At 45.9% G+C, this 25,286-nt stretch overlaps 1 protein-coding gene across 2 annotated transcripts in view; it reads left to right on the top strand.

Moving 5' to 3' along the window:
* The first annotated feature begins 12,328 nt into the window (after positions 1-12,328).
* Positions 12,329-25,286, top strand: part of LOC143805334 (phospholipid-transporting ATPase ID-like) — a 159,292-nt gene continuing 146,334 nt past the window's right edge. The window contains exon 1 of one of the 2 annotated variants that reach the window (XM_077284563.1): positions 12,329-12,485. The gene's annotated coding sequence lies outside the window, so the exon portion shown is untranslated. Of the gene's footprint in view, positions 12,486-24,802; positions 24,989-25,286 lie in introns of those variants that run through there. The other variant, XM_077284572.1, reaches the window with a different exon arrangement.

Below are 25,286 nucleotides of genomic sequence, written 5' to 3'. Positions count from 1 at the left end.
GCCCCTCGCCCCCTGGATTATAACATCTGGCCCCTCGTCCCCTGGTGTATAACATCCAGCCCCTCGGCCCCTGGTGTATAACATCAGGCCAAGCATGGACAACCGGAGGGCTTGTCACCTTGTTTAAAAAAATTCTGGAACATCTTTTGTAAAAACACTGCATTCCTCCATTCCTCTGTTATTTCTCTTCAGTACTTATGAATGAATTTACAAATGGGTGTTGCCATTCCTGTGCTGAAGGAGGCTGTTCCCTCCCAGCCCGATAGTGCCAGAATGTACAAGAACACACCGCCAGCTGGTAATGGAGCGCCCCCAGACGCAGGGCCGCGGGGCACTCAGTACCGGGCCTCTCTGTCTCAGTCCTGGGGTTGTCACGGTGGCTAGACCTGGTCCGTGACCCTGCTAAGGGGCTTCCAATGAAAGGTGATGGTGATGATGATCTGGTGTGTGGTGCGAGGCGCGGTGAATAACGAGGACACAGGGTTGCAGTCTCTTTACCTCTTTACTGAAAGCTTCGGGATCCTCAATCCAGAGCACTGCTAACAGGGCTGTCTGAGACCGGCCGGTCCGAAGGCACATCCAGAGTTCCCTTTGCAGGTGGAAATCAGTGCCTACTTTCTAGCGCCTGGGTGTTGTAGTACTTCCCTGCTGAGCACCACGGGATAGTCCTCACAACTGTTGTGTCTGTTTCTGATGTTCTTCCTCACAACTATCGTATCTGTTCTGATGTTCTTCTCCGTCCCCCAGATGATATGGCTAGGACGCATCCGTATGACGGGTAGGCCTGGAGTTCTTCCGGGACCCTAGTGACGCCCCTCTCCCACAGTTGCCTCCTATGTCTGCTTAGGTGATTTAGGTGAGGCAGACAACCTAAAATTAACTGCCCTGCCGCTGTTTGAAGTAATGCTTGGAGCCCAATACTTCCTCGGCGTTCCGGCCACTGGCTACGCGCCTCAGTAGGATGTTGCCACGGTGTTAAGGGCACGACTCCTACTGGCTTTATCTCCTTTGTGCTGTGATCTCGTTTCTCACTTCTCCACAATATACTTCGCTTCGTGTCCTTTCTTAAGATGCCACCGCAAGGTAGTGCAGGCACGGCTCCGTAATGTTCTGTCCTGTTCACTAGGTCACTGTCAGGATCCCACCCCTGGCAGGGACCCCCCTGAATCTTCCCCCGCAACACCCTCTGCCACAGGATGTTGCCTGGATCCAACCCAGTCAGCTTCTAGCTAAGGCTTCTTTCACACTAGCGTCGGGCTCGGCCCGTCGCGGTGCGTCGGGCCGAGGTCCCCGACGCTAGCGCTGTCTCCGCCGCACAACGGGGGCAGCGGATGCATTTTTCCAGCGCATCCGCTGCCCCATTGTGAGGTGCGGGGAAGTGCGGGGAGGCGGGGGCGGAGTTCCGGAAAAAGCGGACCGTCGGGAGCAAAAAACGTTACATGTAACGTTTTTTGCTCCCGACAGTCCGCCACAACACGGCGCAACCGTCTCACGACGGTTGCGACGTGTGGCAATGCGTCGCAAATGCGTCGCTAATGTTAGTCAATGCTCAAAAAACGCATCCTGCAAGAACTTTTGCAGGATGCGTTTTTTCGGCCAAACGACGCATTTGCGACGTATTGCAGTTAACGCTAGTGTGAAAGTAGCCTAACTTCCTATCCAACCCCCAGTTTTACCAGAGTGTGAGGAGTGGCCTAATACATAGAACCCTTTGCTCCCCCTGGTGGCTGGAGTGTGAAGTGTAATGTGTGACTGTGATACCTGGTCAGGTGAACTCTTTCCATGCAATCAGACGTACCATCACTCCCCTTAGTGGCAGAGCGACATTACTGCAACGACCAGGTCTCTGGGGCGCTGCAGTAACACCCAGACGAAGCGCACGCTGTGCAAGAAAACATGGTGCAAGACTGTTATTGTAGGAGTACAAATAATTACTAAAGCAGAGATGAAGGTCAAAGGGGAACTTTTCTCCTTGCGGACAGTGCCAAGATGGTGTAAGGACGCTTATAGGCTTTAAGGAGCATGCACTCAGATGTGATACATTACTTGGCTGATAAGTTTGCATTAGCAGCAGCGACATCTGGTGGTCACTGGTAGTACTGCATAAAATACTAAATATGATAGAGCCATGACTAATATTATCTGAGTGGAGGCGACAATTTTGTGCGACATTAATAAATCAGCAGCAGCCTCCTAGTATAGATGTCATGGTGGTGGGCTGCTGCTGATTTATTAATGTCGCACAAGACTGTCGCCTCCACTCAGATAATATTACTCATGGCTCTATCATATTTAGTATTTTCTGCAGTACTGCTAGTGACCACCAGATGTCGCTGCTGCTAATGCAAACTTATCAGCCAAGTAATGTATCACATGTGAGTGCATGCTGCTATTTGTAGTTCTTCACCAGCTTTGGTCTTCAGATGTAAAATAATAATTACAGGGGATATTAAACTGTAAAATATAGAATCCAAGATTTGATTTGTTGTTTAGGACTCCAGGACAGCTGGGTGACCACAAACTTTAAAATAGGAAAACACATTCAGGGTTTTATTTGTTTTTAGCTTAAATGCATGTATTTATGGCTAAAAATATCAGCTGAATAAAGGGAAGTTAAACATTTTGCACAGTTTTGCTTTATATATCCTCTGTGTTGTACTATTACATGTTGCAGAATGAGTTAACTGAGAATCTGTCAGTGAGCTGGTTCCGAGGAAAATATATATTTCTTACCGAACTGATTTTTTTTAATGGCACCCAATTACAAAAAAAAAAAAAAAAAAGTTTCGTAACAAAAATGCATGGATTTAAGTAAAAATAGAAAAGTGCCTATTTTCCTAACAAGGCAGCCAAGCAATTTACAGCACTGGGAAGTCTGTGTCTAAGGATTCAATGACCTGTATCGCAGTGACCAATGACCCGGTTTTCCACATTTTATATATCTGAGCTGTATCCCAGTAGCACAGAGTATTTCAGGCAGCCTTAGTGATGTATTCACTCCTACGGTCAGAGATTATCCTCCGTAGGGCTCATTTCCACTGGCGAGGAAAACGGGCGAGTGCAATCCGATAAAAAATCGGATTGCACTCGGACCAATGTTATTCAATAGGTGTCTTTTCATTTGCGCTTTTTTTCTCAGCCGAAATCGGACTGAGAAAAAAATCGCAGCCTGCTGCGATTTGCTGCGAGTCTCGGACGAGACTCGCCAATGCAAGTCAATGGGTGCGAGAAAAAAATCGCACAGCACTCGCACCATGCAAGTTCTGTCCGATTTTTACGCACCGGTGTCCTTTGAAAAGCCGGCAATTCAGCGCGGTGTACAGTTAAATCACACTGACAGGTTAGAATAGACTAGATATATACACATAGAATGTGTATATATACATATATATATATGTCAGTGAGACACCTATATATGTATATTTATATTTAATGCAGCGCTAGATAGCATAAAAGCCGCTAATTCAATTGCCGGCTTTTTCCTTCTCCTTCACAAACCCGACATGATATGAGACATGGTTTACATACAGTAAACCATCTCATATCCCTTTTTTTTTGCATATTCCACACTACTAATGTTAGTAGTGTGTATGTGCAAAATTTGGCCGCTGTAGCTGCTCAAATAAAGGGTTAAATGGCGGAAAAAATTGGCGTGGGCTCCCGCGCAATTTTCTCCGCCAGAGTGGTAAAGCCAGTGACTGAGGGCAGATATTAATAGCCAGGAGAGGGTCCATGGTTATTGGCCCCCCCTGGCTACAAACATCTGCCCCCAGCCACCCCAGAAAAGGCACATCTGGAAGATGCGCCTATTCTGGCACTTGGCCACTCTCTTCCCACTCCCTGTAGCGGTGGGATATGGGGTAATGAAGGGTTAATGCCACCTTGCTATTGTAAGGTGACATTAAGCCAGATTAATAATGGAGAGGCGTCAATGATCCATTATTAATCCAATTGTTTGAAAGGGTTAAAAAACACACACACACACATGATTTAAAAGTACACAAAGGACACTGGTGCGTAAAAATCGGACAGCAATACGGATGTCATACTGATGTTATACGGACGATTAAAAATCGCATTGCACTCGCATGACAATCGCATACGTTACATCCGTTTTTTCGGTCCAGATTACGGACCGATTTGTCTCTCGCCAGTGGAAATGTACCCGTAGATGGCCGCTCACAGTAATAGATTTCCGGGTGGACTTTGCCTCTTGCACTTTGCCTCCATATTACGTTATCTTTGAAGCAAATGCGACGGTCACGATCAAGTCCTCGTGCCAGCCGGGCAGGACTGTGCCAACTCCCACCGCAGAAGGAAGGCGCCTTCAGGGCAGGAGCTCAGGCTTGGAAATGCAGTTATCCACTAATAATGATGTTTTAGGAAATTGCTCGTAGCACAATTCCATAAAAATTGGGCTGTGGCACTGCAATAACGTACAACCTGAAGCAGCAACGCTTTTCTAGAACTCCACAGCCCCTGTACCGCTCTAGGTGGTCTTTATATACACCTGCTGCTGGCGATGTCCGGACCCTCTCAGTTCTGCATGAAATGTGGAGATGATGAGGTTTAGACCCATAGACATGCCAGGACACATGCACGATCGCAGAAATTGTGCACACGTCTCAGCCAGTGCGCGGGCTGTAATGTTATTGGCCCTGATCACCTATGATGCAGAAGCAAATGGCTCTGGACATTGCTGGGTAGCCCCAATAATCGTAGGATTCAAATGTTTTATTCAGTCCCCTCACCCCCTGGTATATAACATCAGTCCCCTCACCCACTGGTATATAACATCTAGCCCCTCACTCCCTGGTGTATAACATCCGGCCCATCGCCCCCTGGTGTATAACATGCGGCCCCTCGCCCCCTGGTGTATAACATCAGTCCCCTCGCCCCCTGGTGTATAACATCCGGCCCCTCTCCCCCTGGGGTATAACATCCGGCCCCTCACCCCCTGGTGTATAACATCAGTCCCCTCGCACCCTGGTGTATAACATCAGTCCCCTTGCCCCCTGGTGTATAAAATCCGGCCCCTCTACCCCTGATGTATAACATCCGGCCCCTCTACCCCTGATGTATAACATCCGGCCCCTCATCCCCTGGTGTATAACATCAGTCCCTTTACCCCCTGGTGTATAACATCAGTCCCTTCACCCCCTGGTGTATAACATCAGTCCCCTCACCCCCTGGTGTATAACATCAGTCCCCTTGCCCCCTGGTGTATAACATCCGGCCCCTCACCCCCTGGTGTATAACATCAGTCCCTTCACCCCCTGGTGTATAACATCAGTCCCCTCACCCCCTGGTGTATAATATCCGGCCCCTCGCCCCCTGGTGTATAACATCAGTCCCCTCTCCCCCTGGTATATAACATTCAGAATGTTATATACCATTACCATTATACCATTATATTTCAAAATGGTACCATTTTAGGTTCGTCAGGGGGCGAAGCCGACGCGAAACGCGCGTTGGGGCTCCGGTGGTGTCCCCTGTGTCTCCGCTACAATGGGTAAGAGGGATTTAGCCAGGCTCAACATGGTACCATTTTGAAATAGACTTTATAAGGGGATCCCTGTAAAACTAATATAGTGGCCAGTCTGAGTCTCCTCCCTCCTCCGATACAATGCACTACTAGCACTTTACTAATTAAAATTAGCAGAGAAAATTTGGGGATACTATCGCAGTGATTTTTTCAGTGTTCTTTCCTAGCTCTCCTCACTGTCCAGTTTATATATTGTATTCAATGTGATTTTACTGTACATCAGATGTTGTTTTGATTAATAAAAAGTAATTTATATATTTTCTCAAGTGGACTTGTACTCCGTTTCTCTTTGAGTTTATATGATAAGAAAATAAATTGGCATCAATGCAGAAATATTGATCAGTTAATGGGCACAGAATGGTCAGATTTTGGCAAGACAAAAGTTTTGTCGCCCACAGAAAGTAATGTGATATTCAGACAAATAATTAACTTAAAATACAAATATATGTTGCATAACATTGGTGAATCAAGTTGTGGTGCTATTAGAGTCATATTTAATATTTTGTGTGACTTCCATGAGCTTGAAGGACTGCATCCATGCGGTTCAACAATGATTCAAAAAATTTATTAATGAAGTCATCAGGAATAGCAAAGAATGCAGTCTTACATGCCTCCCAGAGTTCATCTACAATAGATTCTTTGGTTTTGTCTTCCAAGCTTCCTCTTTCATCCTACCCCAAACATGCTCAAGGATGTTCATGTCTGGTGTCCGGGCTGGCCAATTCTTGAGCACCTCGATCTTTTTTGCCTGGAGGAACTTTGCTGTAGAGATGGATGTATGAGATGGAGCACCATCCTGCTGCAGAATTTGACCCCTTTTATGATTTGGAATATAAGAGGTAGCCAATACGTCTTGATATTTTAGGCTATTGATATTGCCTTCCACCTTGCAAATGTTTCGCACACCCCCATACTGAATGTAACCCCAGACCATGATCTTTCCACCACCAAATGTAACTGTTTTCTGGGTGTATTTTGGATCCATACGGGCTCCAGTAGGTCACCTGCAGTATTTGCGGTAGCTGTGGTGTAATTCTACTGAAGATTCATCATAGAAATCCACCTTCGGCCACTTTTCCAGCATCCATCTGTTTAGCAGGCTGTGGGACACTGCAAATGCCACACGGTTTTTATTTGCCTTTTGTTTAGTGCTGGCTTCTGGGCACTGATTCGACCATGGAGGCCATTTCGAGACAGAATCCTGCAAACTGTTCTAGTTGACACAGGGACTTGAGGTGACCAGGCCTGTTGGAGCTCTGCTGCAGTGGAAGAGGGGCTTACTTTGGATTTTCTAACCAACAAACGTTCCTCCTGAGCAGTTGTCTTGTGGGGTCTGCTGGACCTGGGCTTGTCAAGCACATTTCCAGTCTCTTCAAATTTTTTTTTAATGCTTTGTACTTGATGCTGAGACACATTAAAGGTGCCAGCCACCTCTGCAGTGGATCTGGTCTTCAGCCTCTTGATAATCCAGACTTTGGTCGAAGGGTGGATTTTTGGCATCTTGTCAGAGCTCAAGTTGCAGTTCAAGTGAATGTCTGGGGTGCTGGGTTTCTTTTTATACACACACACACACTAATTAATTGATCATTTTCTGAGCACAGGTGAGGATGTAAACTGGGATTGGGTGCATTATATGACCAGGCGACAAAACTTTTGTCTTGCCAAAATCTGACCATTCTGTGTCCGTTAACTGATCAATATTTCTGCATTGATGCCAATTTATTTTCTTAACCTAAACCATGTTTCGGAGGGTTTCAGCTTTCAAAAGAATAATTTATACAACCAATGGATGAATTTAACGTCAGGTTATAAGCTTTTATTTACATAACATGGATAAGCGACATAACTTCTGTCAAGGAGTGTATAACATTCGGCCCCTCGCCCCCTGGTGTATAACATCCGGCCCCTTTCCCCCTGGTGTATAACATCCGGCCCCTCGCCCCCTGGTGTATAACATCCGGCCCTGCGCCCCCTGGTGTATAACATCCGCCCCCTGGTGTATAACATCCGGCCCTGCGCCCCCTGGTGTATAACATCCGGCCCCTTGCCCCCTGGTGTACAGTATAACATCAGTACTCTCGCCCCCTGGTGTACAGTATAACATCAGTACTCTCGCCCCCTGGTGTATAACATCCGGCCCCTCGCCCCCTGGTGTATAACATCAGTCCCCTCGCCCCCTGGTGTATAACATCAGTACTCTCGCCCCTGGTGTATAACATCAGTCCCCTCGCCCCCTAGTGTATAACATCAGTCCCCTCGCCCCCTGGCGTATAACATCCGGCCCCCCATCCCCTGGTGTATAACATCCGGCCCCTCGCCCCCTGGTGTCTGACATCATAAGCCTCATCCCCTGGCGTATAACATCCTGCTCCTCCCCCCCTGGTCTATAACAGCTGGCCCCTTGCCCCCTGGTCTATAACATCCAGCCCCTTGCTCCCCAGTATATAACATCCGGCCCCTTGCTCTTCATGTATAATATCTGGCTCCTCGCTTTTCGTGTATAATATCTGGCTCCTCACTCTCGTATAACATCCAGCCCCCCACCATGCCACCTGCCTTTACTAACGTGATAGATCGGCTGGTGGTGCAGAGCTCCCTGACACCGGCGCAGTTCTGTAATAGGAGCCACCGGGGTAACAAGTCAGATCAGGAGTCAGGACATTTCTTTCTCCCAAATCTTCCCCCATGACCTGTGAGTGATATTATTGAGAAGTAGTAGGAACCTCAGCCATGAAGTGGAGACCCGTATCGTTACAGAGCGGGGTCACCGGGTGCTGAGGAGCAGAGGGCAGAAAAGTCTCCAACGCCCTGCTGACTCCATTATTGCAGAGGCCAGACCTCGTCTGAGATTAACATCAGCACAAACACTGCGCCCCCGCCAGGAGTTTCATACTGCATGCAGCCTTACATCACCAAGCACAATGCCGATGGAGTGGTGTACAGCTGCCACCACTGGACTATGGAGGAAACGTGTTCTGTGCAGTGACGGATCAGATGTCTCTATCTGGCATCTGATGGACAAGTCTGGGTTTGGTGAATGCCAGGAGAACGTTATCCCCTGACTGCATTGTTCCCACTGTGAAGTTTGGTGGAGGAGGGATAATACTATGGGCTGTTATCAGGGATCGGTTTGGGCCTCTTAGTGTCAGTGATGGGAAATTGTAACCCTTCAGCACAAGACATTGTGAACCATTGTAGCTTCCATCTCTGTGGGAACAGTTTGGGGAAGGTCCTTACAGAGATGGAGGGAGGAGTTTGGTGGAAGAACATGAGCGGCCGCACAGAGACCCGACCTCAGCCCCATCCAACACCTGAAGAACAAGAGCGGAGGCTGTGAGCCCGGCCGCTCCCCAACATCAGTGTCTGACCTCACAAACGCTCTTCTGGGTGAAGGGGAAAAATTCCCACAAACTAAATCCACAAACTTGTAGAGATTTTTCCCAGAAGAGTGAAAGCTTTTATGGCTGTCGAGGGTCCGACTCCACATTAGTATCTCTGGATGTAGACTGGGAAGTGATACAAGCCCCTGTAGTGTAATGAGTAGGCGCCTCAATACTTTGCCCATATAGTCTCTGCACACAGTAGATTTCTACCTCCGCTCCACACGTTTCGGGCCAGGTCGTTCTTGAGCACAGTGCAATCTGCTGGATTAGTAATTGGGAACTTGCCATGAGGAGGTGATACTGGTGATCGATGCGATTAGTAATGTGGTTATATAGGGATGACAAGGCCTCCGCCCTTCCTATTGGTACCATAACCTGCGTGGATGTAATGTTATACTTACAACTATTTTATTGCTTTTTTTCATAATCTTGGGAAAATGTCCATCATATTTGCCATTATTACAAATATTGCAGCAGAAGAATAGAAAACCAAAGAAAATGCAATACTGTATGTAAAAGTATATGTATAGAGAAAAATGATATGTCACCTATATGTCATTGTGATTGGTAACTTAGTTAAAGGGGTTGTCCAGACTTGGCATGGAATCTGTAGTCACCCTGTGTCTGCAGACTTATGAATCCTCACATAGCGCACAGTGCGCACTGTCAGGATCTTCCAATGATGGCAGCGAATCCTGGTGGTCATCGGATTCCAAGTATGCAGTTTGCATAGTCTCTGCCACATGCAGACTAGACGTGTCCGGTCTCAATCAATTCACTTGTATTGCGTGAGGCTGCCAATGTCTAGTTGGCATGAGGTCACCTGATGGCCGGGTCCTGATTCCAGCAGCGGAGAATCCTGACAGAGTGCGCTGTGCACACTGTGGGGATTCACAAGTCTGCAGTCATACAGAGTGACTGCAGATTTTTGGGCCAAGCATGGACAACCGGAGGGATTGTCAGCTTGTTTAAAAAAATTCTGGAACATCTTTTGTAAAAACACTGCATTCCTCCGTTCCTCTGTTATTTCTCTTCAGTACTTATGAATGAATTGACAAATGGGTGTTGCCATTCCTGTGCTGAAGGAGGCTGTTCCCTCCCAGCCCTATACTATAAGTACTGATTGGACAGTGCCAGAGTGTACAAGGACACACCGCCAGCTGGTAACACCCAGATGAAGCGCACGCTGTGCAAGAAAACATGGTGCAAGACTGTTATTGTAGGAGTACAAATAAGTACTAAAGCAGAGATGAAGGTCAGAGGGGAACTTTTCTCCTTGCGGACAGTGCCAAGATGGCGTAAGGAGGATTATAGGCTTTAAGGAGGCTTAATGTATATGCATAAATTCCTCACATAATTTAAATATGCAAATTGTCTCTTCAGAAGGAAGAGGAGTTTATCTCTGGCACCACGTATTGGAGGTAGCAATTCTAAAAGTCAATATCGACCCCTTAACAAGCTTTGCCACATGACTTAGGATAACAAGCCAAACCAGACCCTCCATTTGCAGACATGGTGCTTCAGGGTGTTACCACTCATCAGTGCAAAGCAGGAGATCTGATTTTGCTGTATGAAAGGCCTCTGACATAGGGTCTAAGGGGAAACGTTTCTACTTGCAGAGATTGCCAAGATGGAAGAAGGAGACTTATAGGCCATGCAATGCTCCTCTGGGATGTTAAATATCAGAGGCCTCCCATACATCCAAATCAGATGTCATACTTTGCACTGAGGAGGGGCAACGCACTGAAACATGTGTCTGTAAATGGAGTGTCTGGTTTGGCTTCTATCCTAAGTCATGTGGCAAGGCTTGTTAAATGGTCAATATTGACTTTTAGGATTGCTACTTCCAATAGGTGCTGCCAGAGTTAAAGTCATTCACTTTTAACCTATAAGGCATTACAAACCCATAAATAAATGAAAGGCTCTTTGTCATAGGGATACAGGGGCAGAGAGGAGCCAGAAGACTGCAGCATCTAATTGCTCCTACTTCTGCGCTGAAAATAAGCACTTCACCTTCTTTTTGAACAGTGTAAATTTATTTTGGTAGTACAGGGGTTAATCGGCCATGTTGTGAGCTCTGGGAGATAGGGCTCTCAGCTGAGCTCGGTTAACCACTCTTATACCCTGTATAATCTGGGTCCTGACTGACACACATCGTCAGAGCTAGCTTATGCTGCATGGCTTGGAGGCTAGGAGTTGGTGGTTATTTGAGAAGGCATATGATGGGTTTATCTGTGACTTGTTTCGTTTAGTAAGTGTAATAATTCCCTTTCCTTCTCCTACTTTGGCTTTTCTTCATACTCCACTGCCCGATGCATTCCTCTGTTATATGTGAGTGAATATTTGTATCCCTGGTATTTTCCATTTTACCTGTTGGTGTTACCTTATTCGTCTGGTTGCTGTACTGCGGTGCACAACTACTCCCCTCTTCCCAGCGTGGAGGAAGGGTACAGATGGAGGGTGAATTCAGGAGATAAGGCAAGGTACGTGGCCCCGGCATCTTCACCTTCAGAAGTACCCCGGGGAAGAGGGCAAGCTAGGGTGCCCCCTAGTGTTAGCGACAGGTAACGAGTCCCGGGTCACCCGACAACCGAGTCATGACACTCTTATTAGGTCATGTGTATAGGTCTTATCCAGCCTTATGATATTGATGACCTAGAATAAGTCATCAATAACAAATCATTGGGGGTTCGGAATCTAGCCCCCCTTTTATCGTCCATCTGCAGTGGCAGACACAGACAGAAAAGCACCCCTGTGCAAGAAGAGTATACTAGCGCCAGGCAGATGTAAACAATGTATGGAGCCGGAAACTACAGCGCCGTACGTTGTGTAGTGGCCATTCTCGGGTACTGCAGCTCAGCTCAGTTCTATAGGGGATGTGATATTTTAAATATTCTAGTAGGAAAAATATCAGACAATTTTCTATGACACTTTTAGTAATATTCCGGATTTGTGCAATATCTTAAAAAATTGACCAGGTAAGCTAGATAAAGATTTTATAAATTCGGAATGAATAATATAAAAATGATATTAATAATATTACAAATATTATTATTAGTGCTAAATATAATACTATTGTAGTGTAGGATTGGGATGTCTGCATTGCTAGTGCAGGTAATGGGATCTCATAAACCAGTCTGACGCGTGCATTGTGTGCACCTCGGGCTCGTTACCTGGGAGAGACAACACACAGATCATTAACACTCACATATTTCTTTGACGGTTCCTTAATTGACGTGGTTAACATCAGCATGAGTTCTGGGGGCTCCTGTGTCCCCCTCATCTCTGACCTGTCCTCGCTCCCCATTTACAGGTGTCATATAACACCTGCTGTAAAAGTCACAGTCCAAAGGGCGACTTCCTTTATTTGCTCAGTCCTACCCTGCCCCATCTCCTGCCTGTCACCTGCTGCTGTCTGTCTGTCTGTGTCCCCTGTTCTGCTGCCAGCCCCCCAAATTTCTTGCCTCTCTCCCTTCTCCCGTTCACAGTGATGGAGGACTATTGCTGACCCCTAGAGATTTGTGACCCCCCATTGGATCTTCATCTAAAAGGCAGAGGTAAGCACCTGTTCTTCCATGCTTTGGCTGTTGCACGCCCCCTGGACTGATGAGCTGACACTCTAATGGGCTTGTGATGCACCTGTATGTCTAATGGAAGGGGGACTGTTTAATATTGGGAAAATGAGTGCAATAATTTATGGTATCGGGGCTAAGTATGATCACTGTATTCACTTCTCTGGGGATGGGCTGATATTTAGGAACGTTTCGTCATTACATTAATATTCTATATTAGAACGAAAATCAAAATAACATGTCTGATCACCAAACGGTTCTTCCATAGAGAGAGAATAAATGACATATACTGAATATACTTTTCTGCACTGGTGGATACAAACATATGTACAAGAACAGAGTATGGGCCCTCTGTAGCCCAATAGCTCCTCATAATGCACAATCCCACCTGTTCTGGAGGTGAAATTGGCCCCCGGGCGGCTGCACAGGTTGCATCAGTGATATGACCGCCCCGGCTCTACTGTATTGAGATGATGGTCAATTTGAAGATTTAGAAAGAAGATAGTGAAGACTCCTGAATTATAAAGTAAGGAAATAACATTTCGTTTTACTTTAAATATCTCTCCTGATGCCTCAGAAGACAGCACAGATTTCATAATCTTTCATTATCGCCTCCTGCTGGATAATTTATCTTGTTTAAAGTGAATCTGTTCACTTCTCACTTACAAACCTGGTTGTCACTGTATCCAATGTACTAGAATGTTACTACAGTGTTATTGTCCCTATGTACACGAAAATAATGTAATACTGCCCCCTATGTACAAGAATATAGCCAGTATAATACTGCCCCCCCTATGTACAAGAATATAGCTACTATATATAATACTGCCCTCCTATGTACAAGAATATAACTACTATAATACTGCTCATAATGTACAAGAATATAAGTACTATAATACTGCCCCTATATACAAGAATATAACTACTATAATACTATCCCCTATGTTCAAGAATATAACTACTATAATACTGCTCCTATGTACAAGAATATAACTACTATAATACTGCTCCTATGTACAAGAATATATATCTACTATAATACTGCTCCTATGTACCAGAATATAACTACTATAATACTGCTCCTATGTACCAGAATATAACTACTATAATACTGCTCCTATGTACAAGAATATAACTACTATAATACTGCTCCTATGTACAAGAATATATATCTACTATAATACTGCTCCTATGTACCAGAATATAACTACTATAATACTGCTCCTATGTACAAGAATATAACTACTATAATACTGCTCCTATATACAAGAATATAACTACTATAATACTATCCCCTATGTTCAAGAATATAACTACTATAATACTGCTCCTATGTACAAGAATATAACTACTATAATACTGCTCCTATGTACAAGAATATAACTACTATAATACTGCCACTATGTACAAGAATATAACTGATAATACTGACCCCTATATACAATATAACTACTATAATACTGCTCCCTATGTACAAGAATATAACTACTATAATACTGCCCCTATATACAAGAATATAACTACTATAATACTGCCCCTATGTACAAGAATATAACTAGTATAATACTGTCCCTATGTACAAGAATATAACTACTATAATACTGCTCCCTATGTACAAGAATATAACTACTATAATACTGCCCCTATATACAAGAATATAACTACTATAATACTGCTCCTATATACAAGAATATAACTACTATAATACTGCACCTATGTACAAGAGTATAACTACTATAATACTGCTCCTATGTACAAGAATATAACTACTATAATACTGCTCCTATGTACAAGAATATAACTACTATAATACTGCTCCTATATACAAGAATATAACTACTATAATACTGCTCCTATATACAAGAATATAACTACTATAATACTGCTCCTATGTACAAGAGTATAACTACTATAATACTGCCACTATGTACAAGAATATAACTACTATAATACTGCCCCTATGTACAAGAATATAACTACTATAATACTTGTTGTGAATTCCGTTCTGGAGCTCCCTCCTGTGGTTGCTAATGGTATTTTTGTGAGTTCTGCCCTTGGGCTCCCTCTGGTGGTTTCGAGTGGAACTGCTGCTCCGTTAGGTAGCTGTAGCAGCTGACATCACTGATCGCATTGCCTGGGTTTGTTATTTAAACCTGCTTTGGGCTTTAGTTCATGCCAGCTGCCAATGTCTTAGGTTGGATTTGGTTCTCTCCTTGGATTTCTCATATGGCCTGTCCTTGTCAACAAAAGATAAGTTCTGCTAGTTCTTGTTCGTCCATTTGCTTTGGACATTATTGCTTTGCAAATATGTCTCTTTTTGTCCAGCTTGTCACTATGTCATATTCAGGCTAGCTGGAAGCTCTGGGAAGCAGATTTGCCCATCCACACCGTGAGTCGGTGTGGAGTTCATTTTTGTAAACTCTGCGTGGATTTTTGTAGTTTTTAATACTGACCGCACAGTATCCTTTTCTCTCTGTCTATCAAGTTTAGTATTGGCCTCCTTTGCTGAAAACTGATTTCATTTCTGTGTATGTCATTTCCCTCTCCACTCACAGCCAATATTTGTGGAGGGCTGTCTTTCCTTTTGGGGTTTTCTCTGAGGCAAGATAGCTTTCTATTTCCTTCTTTAGGGGTAGTTAATTCTTAGGCTGTGAAGAGGTGTCTAGGGAGAGTCAGGAACATCCCACGGCTATTACTAGTGTTGTTGTTAGGATTAGGGATTGCGGTCAGTAGAGATACCACCTCCTCAGAGCTCGTCCCATGTTGCGTTTTAGCCACCAGGTCATATCGGTGTGGCCTCTTAACCACCAGGTCATAACAAATACTGCCCCTATGTACAAGAATATAACTACTATAATACTGCCCTTATGTACAAGAATATAACTACTATAATACTGCCCCTATGTACAAGAATGTAACTACTATAATACTGCTCCTATGTACAGGAATATAACTATTATAATACTGCTCCTGTGTACAAGAATATAACTAATAAAATACTGCCCCTATGTACAAGAATATAACTACTATAATACTGCCCCCTATGTGCAACAATATAACTACTATAATACTGCTCATAATGTACAAGATTATAGCTACTATAATACTGCTCATAATGTACAAGAATATAACTACTATAATACTGCTCCTATGTACAAGAATATAACTACTATAATACTGCCCCTATGTACAAGAATATAACTACTATAATACTGCCCCTATGTACAAGAATATAACTACTATAATACTGCCCCTATGTACAAGAATATAACTACTATAATATTGCCCCTATGTACAAGAATATAACTACTATAATACTGCCCCTATGTACAAGAATATAACTACTATAATACTGCCCCCTATGTGCAACAATATAACTACTATAATACTGCTCATAATGTACAAGATTATAGCTACTATAATACTGCTCATAATGTACAAGAATATAACTACTATAATACTGCCCCTATGTACAAGAATATAACTACTATAATACTGCCCCTATGTACAAGAATATAACTACTATAATACTGCTCCTATGTACAAGAATATAACTACTATAATACTGCCCCTATGTACAAGAATATAACTACTATAATACTGCCCCTATGTACAAGAATATAACTACTATAATACTGCCCCTATGTACAAGAATATAACTACTATAATATTGCCCCTATGTACAAGAATATAACTACTATAATACTGCCCCTATGTACAAGAATATAACTACTATAATACTGCCCCTATGTACAAGAATATAACTACTATAATACTGCCCCTATGTACAAGAATATAACTACTATAATACTGCCCCTATGTACAAGAATATAACTACTATAATACTGCCCCTATGTACAAGAATATAACTACTATAATACTGCCCCTATGTACAAGAATATAACTACTATAATACTGCCCCTATGTATAAAGTCTGTAAACTGATATGTTTTGGCTTCTAATGTAGCAGGGCAGATATGAAGATGACACAATTGGATCCCAAGTAACATGATGTATTTGCAGTAGAAAAAAAAATTCTGGTTTCGGTTGTGGCCAAAATACAAAATAGGAGCTGGTTGCTGGAGTTGTGGAGGAGAAGGGCAGGGTCCCGTTCCACCCTGGCAGCCTGTATTTGGGCTGTGTAATGAGCCTAATGAGGTGTCATCTAAGGGTATGTGTCCACGTTCAGGAAACGCTGCGTTTTTGACGCAGTGCTGAGCCGCAGCGTCAAAAACGCAGCGTCCAGACGTTACAGCATAGTGGAGGGGATTTAATTAAATCCCGTCTCCACTGTGCATTAAAAAACGCATGCGTTTTTCCCGCAAAAACGCACATGCGTTGCGTTTTTTCAGAACGCAGCATGTTGCTACAATGAGCAAAACACACAGGAACACTGCAGGTGACCTGCCAGTGACCTCAGGTGCATTTTTGGTCAGGATTTTACCTGCATAAAATCCTGACCAAAGCCTGAAGCAAACCTGAACGTGGACACATACCCTTAGGGTATGTGTCCACGTTCAGGATTGCATCAGGATTTGGTCAGTATTTTACCTCAGTATTTGTAGCCAAAACCAGGAGTGGAACAATTAGAGGAAAAGTATAATAGAAACATATGCACCACTTCTGCATTTATCACCCACTCCTGGTTTTGGCTTACAAATACTGATGGAAAATCCTGACCAAATCCTGATGCAATCCTGAACGTGGAAACATACCCTAAGGGTACGCGGCTATGTGCATGAGGGTTTTTTGACGTGGTGTTTTCTTGTGGAAACCGCTTCCTCAAAAACTCCTTCTTTGGAGAGTTTTTGTTGATTTTTTTTTTAGTTTGCGGCCTTTTGATTGGACAATACCTTGTTTCGAGCGTTTTCCATCAGGATTCACGTCACAGGAATGATATGCACTCTCTTTTCTGTTTTCCTCCAGGCGTTTTTGAAAACCTGAAACAGAACAAAAAAATGCTCATAAAACTTATATAAACTGAACAGTAGTTTTACCAATTTTTCAGACTTTTTTTTTTTAACATACTCACTCGAGAAGACTCTGCGTGCCCTAAATGAATCGTACAGTTTTGCAAATAATAATCTTGTATAAGTGTAAATGTTTTCGCAAGTTTCTAATATACGCTATATTTCAGTTCCTTACTACTGTCAAAATCTCTTCTTGCTGCTTGTGACAACATTAAGGCCCCGATTCATCAATTACGTTTTTTTTGTCAGTTTTCTTTTTTTTGTCACGTGGTATTTGCTGACTTTTATTGCACTAAATTCATCGAAATGGCGCATGAGGATCATGAATTTTACACAAACCCTACGATGGGATTTTGTTTCCTATTGTTAGTAAAAAAAATTTGCACACTTTTTTTTTGGGGGGGGCAAAAAGTTATATATTGTTCAAAAAAATGTAAAAATTAAACTTTTGTCTTGATATGCAGAAACTCTCTGGCATATTAGAGGGCAGTTGCACAGAAAATAAAGCAACATTTTAAAAATTTGCACGTAAAGAATCAGCTGATAACATCTGGAATCATTAAATTTAGCCCACAAAGCTGAAAAAAAAAAAATGAGACGAGGACATTTTTTAAATTATGATTTGCGTATATGAAATAGGCTTTAAAATAGGCACAAATGGAATGTTGAATTAGGTGCAAACTCTCCAAAAAAAAAGGAGCGGAACACGTAAAACTGGACAAAACACATCTAAATCTTCCCTCGTGTCTATGAACCGAGGAACCACCCTGGTCCCAGTCATGAACTCGCCCCTTGTAATATGAAGGGCGTCCCTCCCAGCAACACAAGTGTGTAAGGAAGACGGCACTTGTGTCCCCGCCGTGTTTTCTTTGTCTGGGCTTACATAAAGACTTGGACTGAAGGACTTTTTTCCGGTGTTCCTGAGGTCATGGGGACACGAGGTTGCGAAAATTTAGCGAGTCATTCACTTAGTCCCATTTCCTGGCATTGTACACTTGGATGAAAAAGAGCATTTGTGTCTGCTCAATCTGTGATGTGACTAATGAGAGGATCTCTAAGGCTATGTCCACACGTTGCATTTTTGCAACTTTTTTGATGCAAATTAAAATCTGTGTTTTACAGTACCAGAAAAAAAGCCATGAGATTTCAGAAATTTCACAATTGCTCTTTTTTCCTGACGGAACTTGAACACTGCAGCACGTCTCTTCTTTCAGCATTTTTGCAGCGTTTTTTTTCAACATAGAAAATAATGAGTAAGTGCAAAAAATGCAACCATGCATATTTGCTGAGATTATTCTGCTTTTTGCGGTCAGTGAATGGACACTTATTCATTTACATCTAAAACTTCAAACTTATTATCACCTGGTCTTACTTGCATAGTAAGAGGGTTTGCTGCAGTGTGCACTGGTACTTTGTGCCAAAATCATTAGCTGTAAGCTGCACCAGGTCAGGATGAGGTTTCACCCCTGGATGTAAAGGACCCTGTTTCTAGCAGAGTTCTGATTACATCATGCAATACGAAGCGAGGTCCTTAGGGGGCGCCAAAAGAAAGGACATTATAAAGACCCTATAAGAATCCAACACAGTGAAACTCCTAACCCAAGGGTATACGGTATCTAATGCAGCAGGGGCGCCACTACTATAGGTGCAGGGGTTGCAGTCGCAGCTGGGCCCTGGAGTCTAGGGGGCCCCAAAACTTCCTTTCGCCTATATACAAAGATCAATGCTATTAAAGACTTGCAATAATTGGGGGCCCCGTTGGAGCTTTTGCATTGGTGCCCATTAGCTTCAAGTTACGTCACTTTTACTACAACAATGCATTTCTTTAGTTGATCATTTACACATGTCAATTGTTTTTAAAGGGTTTTTTCAGGCAAAATAAAACTTTGCCCTGGGGATATGTAAAAAAATAAATCACAAACTCAGTCACAGTCCTCTCCCAGCAGTCCCCTGGGTCCAGCGCAGTCCGCACAGTGGTCAACGCAGAGACAGGAAGCACTGACGTCACCGTCCCACCAGCTATCGAACCACTGCGGCTTGTGATTAGCTGCAGGGGTCAGATGACTTTGAGCAGCGTGTCAACATAAAACATCAGATGATGAGCAGCTGGAGTCACCTGACTGCTGCAGCTAATCACAAGCCGCAGTGGTCCGATGGCTGGTGGAGCGGTGACATCAACGATTCCTGTCTCTGCGCTCACCACAGAACGACCTGAGTGCTGGAAGATGAGCATGACGGAGTTTGGGATTTCCTACATATCCCGTCCCTGGACAAAGTTTTATTTTGCCTCAACAAACCCTTTAGGGCCAGTAAAGTTAATAGAGAAACTGGAGAATCCTACAAACATGAATGCGGAGTATTGTAAGGTGTCAGTGCGGCCCATGTTTGTGGGGTCAGTGATGCAGAAGACGTAGTATACACTGATACCCAGCTCTACATGCTGCCACTGTAAATGACACCCCTGTCAGTGATACAGCAGGCCTATGGTGTTAGGTGTCGGTATGTGTAGTGTGAGGTCGGTGATGCAGGAGATGCACATTGTAAAGCCTCATTCACTCATCTGTGTTTTTTTGCACAGATAGAACAAGTACAGATAAAACAAGTGAAGTACTCATGATGGTCTATGGGCCCGGTCACGCATTTGTTTCTATACTGAGGACCAATTGGCTGTAAACAGTCATTTTCAGTTTTCAGATCAAAGTTTAAGTTAATAGGTTCGTGAAAAAAATATGTAATCAGTGCAGCATCATAGTGCTGTCCTTTATTATTCTGTAATAAACAGGAGAAGCTTAGAAACATTTTTTTGCTATAAAGAAAAAAACAAAAGTATAGTGTGGGGTCAGTGATGCAGGAGAAGTGTAGTGTGAGGTCAGTGATGCAGGAGGTCTGTAGTGTGGGGTCATTGATGCAGGTGTGTAGTGTGGGGTCAGTGATGCGGGAGGTCTGTAGTGTGGGGTCATTGATGCAGGAGGTGTGTAGTGTGGGGTCAGTGATGCAGGAGGTGTGTAGTGTGGGGTCAGTGATGCGGGAGGTGTGTAGTGTGAGGTCAGTGATGCAGGAGGTCTGTAGTGTGGGGTCATTGATGCAGGAGGTGTGTAGTGTGGGGTCAGTGATGCAGGAGGTGTGTAGTGTGGGGTCAGTGATGCGGGAGGTGTGTAGTGTGAGGTCAGTGATGCAGGAGGTGTGTAGTGTGGAGTTAGTGATGCCGGAGAAGTGTAGTGTGGGGTCAGTGATGCAGGAGGTGTGTAGTGTGGAGTTAGTGATGCCGGAGAAGTGTAGTGTGGGGTCAGTGATGCAGGAGGTGTGTAGTGTGAGGTCAGTGATGCGGGAGGTGTGTAGTGTGGGGTCAGTGATGCGGGAGGTGTGTAGTGTGAGGTCAGTGATGCAGGAGGTGTGTAGTGTGGAGTTAGTGATGCCGGAGAAGTGTAGTGTGGGGTCAGTGATGCAGGAGGTGTGTAGTGTGAGGTCAGTGATGCAGGAGGTGTGCAGCATGGGGTCAGTGATGCAGGAGGTATTTAGTGTGGGGTCAGTGATGCAGGAGGTGTGTAGTGTGGAGTCAGTGATGCGGGAGGTGTGTACTGTGGGGTCAGTGATGCGGGAGGTGTGTACTGTGGGGTCAGTGATGCGGGAGGTCTGTAGTGTGGAGTTAGTGATGCCGGAGAAGTGTAGTGTGGGGTCAGTGATGCGGGAGGTGTGTAGTGTGGGGTCAGTGATGCCGGCGGTGCGTAGTGTGGGGTCAGTGATGCAGGAGGTCTGTAGTGTGAGGTCAGTGATGCAGGAGGTGTGCAGCATGGGGTCAGTGATGCAGGAGGTAAGGTATTTAGTGTGGGGTCAGTGATGCAGGAGGTGTGTAGTGTGGAGTCAGTGATGTGGGAGGTGTGTAGTGTGCGGTCAGTGATGCGGGAGGTGTGTACTGTGGGGTCAGTGATGCGGGAGGTGTGTAGTGTGGGGTCAGTGATGCAGGAGGTTTGTAGTGTGGGGTCAGTGATGCAGGAGGTCTGTAGTGTGGGATCAGTGATGTGGGAGGTGTGTAGTGTGGGGTCAGTGATGCACGAGGTGTATTTAGTGTGGGGTCAGTGATGCAGGAGGTGTGTAGTGTGGGGTCAGTGATGCGGGAGGTGTGTAGTTTGGGTACAGTGATGCGGGAGGTGTGTAGTGTGGGGTCAGTGATGCAGGAGGTGTGTAGTGTGGGGTCAGTTATTCTGGAGGTCCATAGTGTGAGGTCAGTGATGCGGGAGGTGTGTAGTGTGAGGTCAGTAATGCAGGAGGTGTGTAGTGTGGGGTCAGTGATGCGGAAGGTGTGTAGTCAGTGATGCAAGAGGTGTGTAGTGTGAGGTCAGTGATGCGGGAGGTATGTAGTGTGAGGTCAGTGATGCGGAAGGTGTGTAATGTGGAGTTAGTGATGCGGGAGGTATGTAGTGTGGGGTCAGTGAGGCGGGAGGTATCTAGTGTGGGGTCAATGATGCGGGAGGTGTGTAGTGTGGGGTCAGTGATGCAGGAGGTTTTTAGTGTGGGGTCAGTGAGGCGGGAGGTCTGTAGTGTGGGGTCAGTGAGGCGGGAGGTATCTAGTGTGGGGTCAATGATGCGGGAGGTATGTAGTGTGGGGTCAGTGAGGCGGGAGGTATCTAGTGTGGGGTCAATGATGCGGGAGGTGTGTAGTGTGGGGTCAGTGATGCAGGAGGTTTTTAGTGTGGGGTCAGTGAGGCGGGAGGTCTGTAGTGTGGGGTCAGTGAGGCGGGAGGTATCTAGTGTGGGGTCAATGATGCGGGAGGTATGTAGTGTGGGGTCAGTGAGGCGGGAGGTATCTAGTGTGGGGTCAATGATGCGGGAGGTGTGTAGTGTGGGGTCAGTGATGCAGGAGGTTTTTAGTGTGGGGTCAGTGAGGCGGGAGGTCTGTAGTGTGGGGTCAGTGAGGCGGGAGGTATCTAGTGTGGGGTCAGTGATGCAGGAGGTGTGTAGTGTGGGGTCAGTGATGCAGGAGGTGTGTAGTGTGGGGTCAGTGATGCGGGAGGTGTGTAGTTTGGGTACAGTGATGCGGGAGGTATGTAGTGTGAGGTCAGTGATGCGGAAGGTGTGTAATGTGGAGTTAGTGATGCGGGAGGTATGTAGTGTGGGGTCAGTGAGGCGGGAGGTATCTAGTGTGGGGTCAATGATGCGGGAGGTGTGTAGTGTGGGGTCAGTGATGCAGGAGGTTTTTAGTGTGGGGTCAGTGAGGCGGGAGGTCTGTAGTGTGGGGTCAGTGAGGCGGGAGGTATCTAGTGTGGGGTCAATGATGCGGGAGGTGTGTAGTGTGGGGTCAGTGATGCAGGAGATATTTAGTGTGGGCTCAGTAATGCCGGTGGTCTGTAGTGTGGGGTCAGTGATGCAGGGGGTGTGTAGTGTGGGGTCAGTGATGCGGGAGGTGTGTAGTGTGGGGTCAGTGATGCAGGGGGTGTGTAGTGTGGGCTCAGTAATGCAGGTGGTCTGTAGTGTGGGGTCAGTGATGCAGGGGGTGTGTAGTGTGGGGTCAGTGATGCAGGAGAAGTGTAGTGTGGGGTCAGTGATGCAGGAGGTGTGTAGTGTGGGGTCAGTGATGCAGGGGGTGTGTAGTGTGGGGTCAGTGATGCAGGAGAAGTGTAGTGTGGGGTCAGTGATGCAGGAGGTGTGTAGTGTGGGGTCAGTGATGCAGGGGGTGTGTAGTGTGGGGTCAGTGATGCTGGAGGTATGAGGGGTGTGGGGTCAGTGATGCGGGAGGTGTGTAGTGTGGGGTCAGTGATGAGGGAGGTGTGTAGTGTGGGGTCAGTGATGCTGGAGGTATTTAGTGTGGGGTCAGTGAGGCGGGAGGTCTGTAGTATGGGGTCATTGATGAGGTTTAGGGTTGTCAGGGATGCAGGAGTCCTTTTTGTTGAGGAGTCAGTCATGCTGGATGTCGTGTACTGATGCCGAAGTGGTAAAATGTGCAAATTCTGTAATTTCAGCACGTTTCAGTGCGTTGTGGGTGCTGATGGTGTTGGCTGTGTTACAGTTATTGGGTTCTCTGTTTAGAATCCCTAGTGCTGCATCCTGAGTGGGCATGAAACACTTGGACTTGCTGTTAACAGTATTCCTGTGCTGGCAGCACTGTGGAGAGTCAAAGGGTGGCATTGGGTGCAGGTAGTGGCATTGAGGTGTGGATAATGTGGAGGGTCAGTGAGGTGTGGATAATTTGGAGTGTCAGTGAGGTGTGGGTGGAGTGGGGTGCAGACAGTGTCAGTGAGGTGTGGATAATATGGAGTGGCACTGAGGTGTGGATAATGTGGAGTGTCAGTGAGGTGTGGGTGGAGTGGGGTGCAGGCAGTGGCACTGAGGTGTGGATAATGTGGTGTCAGTGAGGTGTGGGTGGAGTGGGGTGCAGACAGTGGCACTGAGGTGTGGATAATGTGGAGTGTCAGTGAGGTGTGGGTGGAGTGGGGTGCAGACAGTGGCACTGAGGTGTGGATAATGTGGAGTGTCAGTGAGGTGTGGGTGGAGTGGGGTGCAGACAGTGGCACTGAGGTGTGGATAATGTGGTGTCAGTGAGGTGTGGGTGGAGTGGGGTGCAGACAGTGGCACTGAGGTGTGGATAATGTGGAGTGTCAGTGAGGTGTGGGTGGAGTGGGGTGCAGACAGTGGCACTGAGGTGTGGATAATATGGAGTGGCACTGAGGTGTGGATAATGTGGAGTGTCAGTGAGGTGTGGGTGGAGTGGGGTGCAGACAGTGGCACTGAGGTGTGGATGTGGTGTCAGTGAGGTGTGGGTGGAGTGGGGTGCAGACAGTGGCACTGAGGTGTGGATAATGTGGAGTGTCAGTGAGGTGTGGGTGGAGTGGGGCGCAGGCAGTGGCACTGAGGTGTGGATAATATGGAGTGGCACTGAGGTGTTGATAATATGGAGTGGCACTGAGGTGTTGATAATATGGAGTGGCACTGAGGTGTGGGTGGAGTTGGGTGCAGGCAGCGGCACTGAGGTCTTGATAATGTGGAGTAGGGTGCAGACAGTGGCACTGAGGTGTGGATAATGTGGAGTGTCAGTGAGGTGTGGGTGGAGTGGGGTGCAGACAATGGCACTGAGGTCTTGATAATGTGGAGTGGCAGTGAGGTGTGGGTGGAGTGGGGTGCAGACAATGGCACTGAGGTCTTGATAATGTGGAGTGGCAGTGAGGTGTGGGTGGAGTGGGGTGCAGGCAGTGGCACTGAGGTCTTGATAATGTGGAGTGGCAGTGAGGTGTCTGAGGAGCGGGGGGCACAGTGTTGTAGGAGGGTGGTGTATACTTTAGGGGTGTCAGGCCGTCACACAGGGACACTCCTTCTCACTATTCCCGGGGCTGCACCCTCAGTGGGAAGGACTGTGTGTGGAGTGTTGTAACTTCCTCAGCCTGTGTTTACTGAGCGTGCAGAGCAGCCATCCACACATCAGCCTGTATCTGCAGGAAGCTGCCTCAGCCTGGACACTCTCCAGCACTCAGTGCCTCACTCACTGAGGATGGGGGACCGAGGGACAGCCTGAAGCCCCCACACTGGGTAAGGTGCCCCCACTGTGGGGCGTTATGTCTGGGGTAGGGGGGAGTTCTGCACCCCAGGGGTGTCCTGCAGGGAGCACGTCCCCTGGGGACTCTGAGTGTTGGTCACATTCCAGGGGGAGGGGGCACAGATAAAACACTGGTGGAGGGTCACACCACACGTGCTCCTGTGAATGTACATCCCACTGCCACTGTGTGAGCAGGACACAACACTGACCCCATGTAACAGCAGCTCCCTCTGTCCTGGGTGGGATGGAATAATGGTTTTCTATGGACATACTATGTGTAGTTAGCATGCT

Source organism: Ranitomeya variabilis, chromosome 1 (assembly GCF_051348905.1).
Source record: "Ranitomeya variabilis isolate aRanVar5 chromosome 1, aRanVar5.hap1, whole genome shotgun sequence".
NCBI lineage: Eukaryota > Metazoa > Chordata > Amphibia > Anura > Dendrobatidae > Ranitomeya > Ranitomeya variabilis.
The sequence above is the reverse complement of the archived record's forward strand: the minus strand, read 5'-3'. Positions and strand labels throughout refer to the sequence as shown.